Source organism: Vigna umbellata, chromosome 3 (genome assembly GCF_029865625.1).
Source record: "Vigna umbellata cultivar VRB3 chromosome 3, Vumbellata_1.0, whole genome shotgun sequence".
Lineage (NCBI taxonomy): Eukaryota > Viridiplantae > Streptophyta > Magnoliopsida > Fabales > Fabaceae > Vigna > Vigna umbellata.
The window spans coordinates 43538274-43546436 of NC_142167.1; the positions used below are offsets into that span (position 1 = coordinate 43538274).

The window sequence follows — 8163 nt, forward strand, 5'->3', positions numbered from 1 at the left end:
AGTTACTAAATAAAAGTTCAAGAATATGACAGTTAGTAATTTTGTGTAGTTATCTGGATAATATTCTTTGATATAGAAAAAAAAATATCACTTTGGATAGTTTTAGAAGAAAACAGTTCGAAATAATTTTAAAAAAATAAAAGTGTCACAAATATTATTGCGCATGTTAAACTTTTTATTATGTTATTTTGTTTTAATGAGTTAAAATGTAATATTTTTATTAATTTTATAAAGCTACCTAAATAAAAGTTCAAAAGAGTAGTTGAAAATAATTATGTATAGTTACTAATACTCTTTGATATGAAAATGTATCAGCTAGAGATAATTTTCCAAGAAAGCAGAACCTGGGGTAAAATTATTACAGGGCAAAATTTAATATTATATTATTTTTAATTGTATTTATTCAAATAAAAATATGTATTAAATTTTTTATATTTAACTTATAATTTATAATTTGAATGAAGGAGAAGAATATAAATTACATATTTATATGAAAGAGAAAAAATAATGTAATTGTATTATGAAGTAGTCATTCAAGTGAATAAATAGTTTATCTTTATTATTTTAATCCTTTTTAGTTTTATTATTATAATTTTCAGGGTCTTCCATTTCACAAACATTTAGGTGTTAGAAAAGAGTAAAAGCCATAACAAAACATTATAATTTTGTTGATATAATGTATTTTTGAAATTCATGAAATTAACAAACTTGTTTAACAAACCATTCCTCGTTAAGTGAATTTTGAAAATCTAAAGAGCTCAAGTAATTTTATACCTTAGATAGTCTTATGAAAAAGGCTCCCACAAGTTCGGTCTTTGTAGTAAAACACTTACTAAGTAAAATTTTATTAATAAAATTCCAAAAAGCTAAAGATGGATTGGTCGTTGGGCAAGAAAAGTATCTTCAGGCAAGCCTCTCCTAGTGTCTTTGGTTGTTGACTTAGTTTAAAGAAAACTCTCAATATTTACCTATTGGACGAAGAACTTGTTCACCACGCTAGACTTTACCAATATCTCAGTTTAAATTTAAGTTGTTAGGCGAGCTTGTTTCACTAGGTAAAATTGTTTGATAACTACTCTTAGTGCTTAGTGGTTGGGTAAGTTGTTTGAGCTTGTTGGATAAGTACATGTCTAAGTAAACAATTTTTAATAATTAATTTTTACTTCAGTTGGTCTTTATTATGATTTTGTTCAAATAAATCTCTTACTTATTTTTTGTGTCAATTAGATCTCTAATTGTGAATAAATTGAGTAGTTAGGTCTTTGCCGTTAAACTAACATTGTTAAAGAGGGTGACATGTGTTAGTTCGTGTTTTTTTTTTAAATATTTTTTAAATATTTTTATTTTTATTTTTTATTTTAAAAAATAAAAATTTGCTACGTGTCAAACTGACTTGTGCCATGTGAAAATGACAGTATGATGTGACATTGTGCTATATGTCGTTGTCATGCCACATGTTATTGTATTAGAAGGGGCAGTAGAAGGGACTGAGGATTCGAGTGTTATCCTTTCTTCTTTCGAGGGGGGAGAAAGGGATGAATGTCTCACTCATAGGGTTTTGACTCATGTTGAGTTCATGCTGAGGTGAATAACTTAGAGCAGGGGAGATAGATCTGAAGCTATGCTGGAGGACTACTCGAATCGTCTTGTTTTGTTAAACAAGTATAGTGTGGTGAAGTATATTTGAAGACATGTGTTAATAGAAAATGACTGGTTTAGGCACAAGTTGCCTTTTCTCGAAAGGTGGTTTAAAGTGAATAGGTTGATCATGATTCCGGTTAATAGAAAATGACTGGTTTAGGCACGAGTTGCCTTTTCTCGAAAGGTGGTTTAAAGTGAATAGGTTGATCATGATTCCGGTTAAGAGGATGTATGAAGTGTTATTGTATTGGTTGTTTTAGTCTTATTATGCATTGATGTTGTTTGATGTGGTGGAATTATGATAAAGACTGAACCATGGTGATATGATTGTTATTTCAGTGATTTGATGTTTATTCTGTTAGTTCACTCATGCATTTTGTGGTTATGGTTTTCACTTGTGATGCTTGTATGACTTGTGTTGTTGTACGAGAACATATGATGTTACAGACAATTCAGTGGATGCTTAAAGCAACAAGGATACTAAGAGATTGGGGATTTTATTTCTTTGAGTTATCTTGAATATAATTGACTTTTTATTTAAATGTTGAACGATTAATGTTTTCTTTTGGTGGTAAACGTTTGTTCAAGCTTTCATTTAAAAGACGTTTAATGTAATGTCCCAAATTTTGCGATGTCACGAATTTACAAAAACCGATAAATTTCAAACTTTCTCATAACGCGGAAACGTATTTTTCAAAAACCTTATACTTTGAACATGCATAACTTATTTCAAACATAATAGTTCCAAAAGCCTTGTCCAACTACATTATTTTAAAAGTAATTAAAATGACTAAGGAACATCATCGGTTGTAGTCTCTCCTACAACCATCTTGTAGTCTCCCCTACAGGACATTTGTAGCCTTACTTACAGATCATCTGTAGCCTCTCCTACAAATCTTCTCGAGTAGTCTCGCAATCCAGCTAAGGAACATGTAGTCCTGCTACACAAGGACAAGGAACACACCTTAATCCCCGCACAAGGAAGGTTCAATACCCGAACAACCCTTCTAATGCACACAAGGCAAAAGGAAGTACTTATCTGCAAATAGAACAAGGACTTACGAGGTACAAGTAGACTTATCATTCACTCTCATGCTCATCAATCACATACTCAGGTACATCCCAACATGGAATCATGCTCCACTCTAAACCCCAAGTCAAACTTGACTTTAAACATAACCACTAACCTCGGTCTCTGATTATCATCACGTTCCATAACTCCTCAAGCTTGGTCCACATCCATTTTTCATCAAATTCGCCATTTTTCACAAAAATGCACTATGATAATCGATTATCACTTAAGATAATTGATTATCTTAGTGAAATTTACCTAGAAACATCATGTAGAGAGGGATAATAGATTATCATTCCAGATAATCAATTATTTCCCAAACTCAACAATTGTGCAAATAACCGATTATTACTAATGATAATCGATTATTGCTAAATCGAAACATATCCTGAACATTATTCAAGTGTTCAAACATACATGCAACAACCCTAAATCACGAGGGAACATACTTAACACGTCATACATGTCTTCAAGCATCACATACTCATGTAAACATACTCAAACACATATAATACATCACTTGAATTATCCAAACCCAATCATTGACATGTTATACTCCCAATAAACCCAATTATACTACATATGATTATTATCACACCCTTACAATATATATTTACATGGAAACTCCCAAGCATATCATAACTTTGTTCTCCCTTAGCATAAAACCCTTTATTGGGATAACCTAACAAAACATATATAATATATTTATAGAAAAAACTCATCACAAATATTACATAAACCCTATGCACATGCATACACTAACCCTTACTCAATAATAACTACATCAAACGAAGATTACTAGTCAAGATAATTAGAAACATATAACATAAAACAAGAAACAAACAAAGGTAAGTTTCTCCATACTCCTCAACAAAATCAAGAATAAACACATATATAATTGACATATGACATATCTTTGAGGTCGTAAGTAAAAATCTAATGAAAATGTCCTACTTTTAAATCATTTTTTAAAAAAATAATTAATTGAGATAAAAAAACAAATTTACTTGAATTATTTAATTTCAACAAAAATTGGACAAAAAAAGAGTAATTTAACGCTATTTTTATTTATATATTTATATTAAATAAGATATGAAAAGAGTAATTATTTCATTCATATTTATTTATATTTACTTGGAATTTTTCATTTGTCCTATTTGTTTATTTATATTTATCTCTAATTATACATATGATATTGTTTATTTAATTATATTTGTCTCTAATTAGCCACCGCGATCCTTTTTTTTTTTTATTCTATTAGATTTCAAAATATTTATTTATAGCAAATTTATATAATGATAATGATTATTGTGAAAATATAAAATTTATGATAAATAATGATTTAATCATTGTAGTTTGAAGTTTGATCTTGGAAATTTAAATAAATAAGAGTTTCACTCAGAATGAGATGTTCTTAAATTATTTTGCTAGTAATATGTTATAATTTTACTTAATATCTATCTCACTTTCCTATTTTATTTATATATGAAAAATAAAATTCAAAAATTTCATTATGATCTCTCCAAAAGTGTCAAGTCCTTTCGTTGTAACACTGTAGCGTTTTTTTGAAAACCACATAGCAAACCAATGTTATTGTAACAAGGGACAAATTTCTCTATGCTTGTGTGACCACAACACACTTGTAGTTTTAGAAGGCTAATTTAGAACTATCTTTTATATGTCCCGGTGCAAGTGAATCCTTTCATTAATTTATTTCCACCAACTTCATGAAGAATAGTGATAATATTAGATAAAAAATGAATAATAATATATAACACTTTTGATGGCAATCCCTTTAGGGACTTCTCATCCAAAGAAGTATCAATTATAACTAAGAATAAAGAAAAGAAATAAAGATTGCTAACGTTCTTTCCTTATCTAAGTCTTAGATAGATTCTCTTTAACTAAATTCATTTACATTGTTTTGTAGGACATTAATAAGGTGGGGAAGTATGCTTACACATCCTAAAAAGCTTGCCAAACAAGGAGTACAATGGAGACAAGTTCAGCCGAGAAGCCTCTTCTCTTTGGAGCACGTTTTCAACTCTTTCCATGTGAAACACATCCAACCATGCATCTTCTTTCTTTGGAGCACATTTTACACATTTCTCATGTGGAACACAAGCCAACCGTGAAGCACATTTACCATATGGCACACATCCAGCGTAGCTTCTTCTCTTTGAAGCATGATTCCAATATGTTCCACGTGAAACATGCAACCAACGAGTAGCTTCTTCTGCACACTTTTCTTTGCTTCATGCACGTTGTAAATAGGCAGCTTTCCTTACACGTTTCCAAGCTTATCTTCATCTATAGAAGAGAGCTTGATCCATTGTAAATCTTAACTTGAATTGATATAGTGTTATGCTGTTGAAGTGCATTCAGCCACTACTTCTTCAAGTTCACAAACTTATAGCTGCTTTAGCTTGTCTTCCTCTAGCTTCCTTCCATTCTGGAAGGCCATTTGAGCTAGAAACTCACTTCACACACATCCAAACCCAGCAACGCATTTTCACAAACACCTTGCAAGCACCGCCAACTTCATCTGCGATTTCCATTCCGCTACCACTTCTGGTCCGAGAAGCCGCTTCAATCTTGAACGTGGAGGTTGCTTCCATCAACTTTTCTTCTCCTGTTAGGATTAGAAGTGTATTGGATGTAATATATATGATGTAAAAATCCAATGTGTAAAATATGATGTAAAAATTTCCACTTGTTGATTTTTGTAAAAATATGAAGGTAGAAATCAAATTAAAAATGATGAACTTTTGTAAAGAAACATAAAAGAAATAAAAAGAAAACAAATGTTGATTTCCTAGGTAGTAAATTTCCACTTGCTGATGTAAAAAAAAACATATCATTTTTATGACAATACACACAAAATCCATTTTAATGATACACTTCAGTATAAAGATATTAACATTAATTACTTCCTTTTAGCTAGACAAAGAATTATATCATATAACTTTAGTTCAAAACTCCAACTAGAGAATGAAGTTTTGCAAAAGATAAACCCTTATAGAATTCAACATGTATAGAAACATGAAACAATAAAACCTTTATTTCACACAATATCCATTGAAATGAGCATGGATGTTAACAATAAAGGTAACCATTTTCTTCTACAACTTATGAAAACCTCAACTTTATTTAGCAAAAAGAAAAACTGCAATTAATAAGATTTGTAATAGACATTGAAACTACAATTAATAGTTTTTCCTTTGTGTAGGAGGTAACCCTAAACCAGTCAACAATTTTAAGAAAACTTCTTAAATGATAAACCTGAATCACTTAGTTTTTCTTCGACAATTTTGGATAGTTTTTCTACCATTGGTGGGGAAAAATAGTTCACCCAATCTCCTTTTTTCTCCTTTTCCAAAGAAGTTATTTTTCTCAATGCTACCTCTACCTATCACTCCATATTTATTCACTTCCAAATCCTTCATCTTCTCAAAACTGCAGAGCTTGATTATGCTTTCAATCACTCCATTGCTCTCCTCTTCCTCGGTGAAAGGACAACCTAAAAACTCTCCAATTCTCCTGATATGAAAACCTGGGTTGTCCTTAAGATCCTCGTACTTCAAGAACATAACTTTGTCTGGTCTGGCTACACTCTCATTCCAAAAACCTAGCATGTGACTCCACCATGGACCATAATCCATTACCCATTGCAGTACATCTCAAAAGCTTCCTCCTTTGTTACTGCAGGTAAAGAAAGTGACCTAACTTTGTTGAAGTAAGTCCATGCAGAAACAAAATTGTCAAAAGGGTGTCTGCAGATGTAGATTATCTTGCAAGAAGAGTCCTTGATTGAATTGGGGAGAGAAGGGAATGGAGTATGAGTGCCAAAGATTTTTAAGTAATTTTATATTGTTTTTAGTTTATAATTAAAAAAAAGTTATAGTTTATAAATAAATGTATTTTAGTAATAAATTTATTTGAACTCAATTACCGAATAAGATTTTTAATTATTTCAATTTTTACTAAGATTATAATTTTTTATTATTATCTTAAAAATTAATTATTTCAACCTTTATTGTATTGAACCAATTATTTATCCAATATTTAAATATTTATATTTTTAATTGTGTTTTTTACGTTGGTGCTCTTGCTATTAAATATGTATTCTACATTTTCCCACGTACTTTAATTACCATGTTATTCATATATAGTTTTTGGCATGAATGTTTTATTATGTATTTATACATTTAAGGTAAAACATTATTCTTTGTCCATATAAATCATGAACTTTTCGTCATGTATTATATTTATATTAATATTTAGGATCAAATATATTCTTTGTAGGCAACACTCGGTTTTACTCTTTAAAATTGTAAATTTTTCCTTCTTTTGTCAATCATGTTTTGAATTGTGTAATATATGATATTTATTTTCATTTACCACACCAAAAGAATATTGTTTTATTATAAAGATAAAGGTTAACATCTTATATATTTTCATAAATGAGGGAGAAAAGGAAACATTAATTTAGGATCATAATATTTATTATAGATATATGTTTATTCATCACATACCAAAGGCTGACTTTTTTAGTTCTTTCTGCAAATTAGTGTGATTTATTCTTCCTCTTTTTAGGGGATGACCACATAAATGATTTGGTTGTGCTGAAGGTTTACTGGACAAAATTCTACATGTATGTGATTTGTTTTTATACACCTTAGAGCATTTTATTGGGTTTTATTTATAATTAGAATAGTGTAATCCAACAAATCTAGGGTTCTATTTATAATTAGAATAACAAAACTATTTTACTCGCGTAAACACATGTACTTAGTGTAAATACTGGAAATGAGAAATACTTTTTTTCTATCCAACAATTTCTGTATTCCTTCCTTTGATTGTCTTTCTTTATCTTCGTGTCTCCCTTGTGTGTGAGGTGTCCATTGATGCAGGTGCATAAATTAAAAGAGGAATATGTGAGTGAGGGGTGAGCAAAGAGCACAATATCATCGTGGTGAGTGTTAGGATAAGTTTAAGTTTAAGAAATTTATTGGTAATTTTGTAAAAATTTTATTTTATTAGTTTGGGTCTAGTAATATTTAATTTGATTTTGATAGAGATAAAATAGAGATTGGTAGTTTTGCTTTTTCATTTATTTAGGTGTAGTATTATTTTATTTGATTGATATAAAATAGAGATAAATTAAGTAATTGTTTTTATTTTGAGTGAGTTGATATTTTGTTTTTAGTTTTTATTTTTTATATTTGGTTTAATGTCCTATTTGCATATATTTAAAGGTTTACCAAGGTTTACCAAGGTTTAATGAAAATCACCACGGTGAATTGAAGAGTCCTATCATAGTGTCTATGTCACTTTTTTTTTTACAAAGTGGTATCACAGCTTCATGCTTTGAGTACTGCGTGAGAAAAAAAAGATAGTGAGAATCAAACACTGTGAGTGAAACAATGAGTACTTGAATGTTTGGAAAG

General features: G+C 29.8%; 1 pseudogene; it reads right to left on the reverse strand.

Moving 5' to 3' along the window:
• Positions 1-5969: 5969 nt before the first annotated feature.
• On the reverse strand, positions 5970-6563 carry LOC148202575 (cytosolic sulfotransferase 15 pseudogene; annotated as a pseudogene).
• Positions 6564-8163: the final 1600 nt, after the last annotated feature.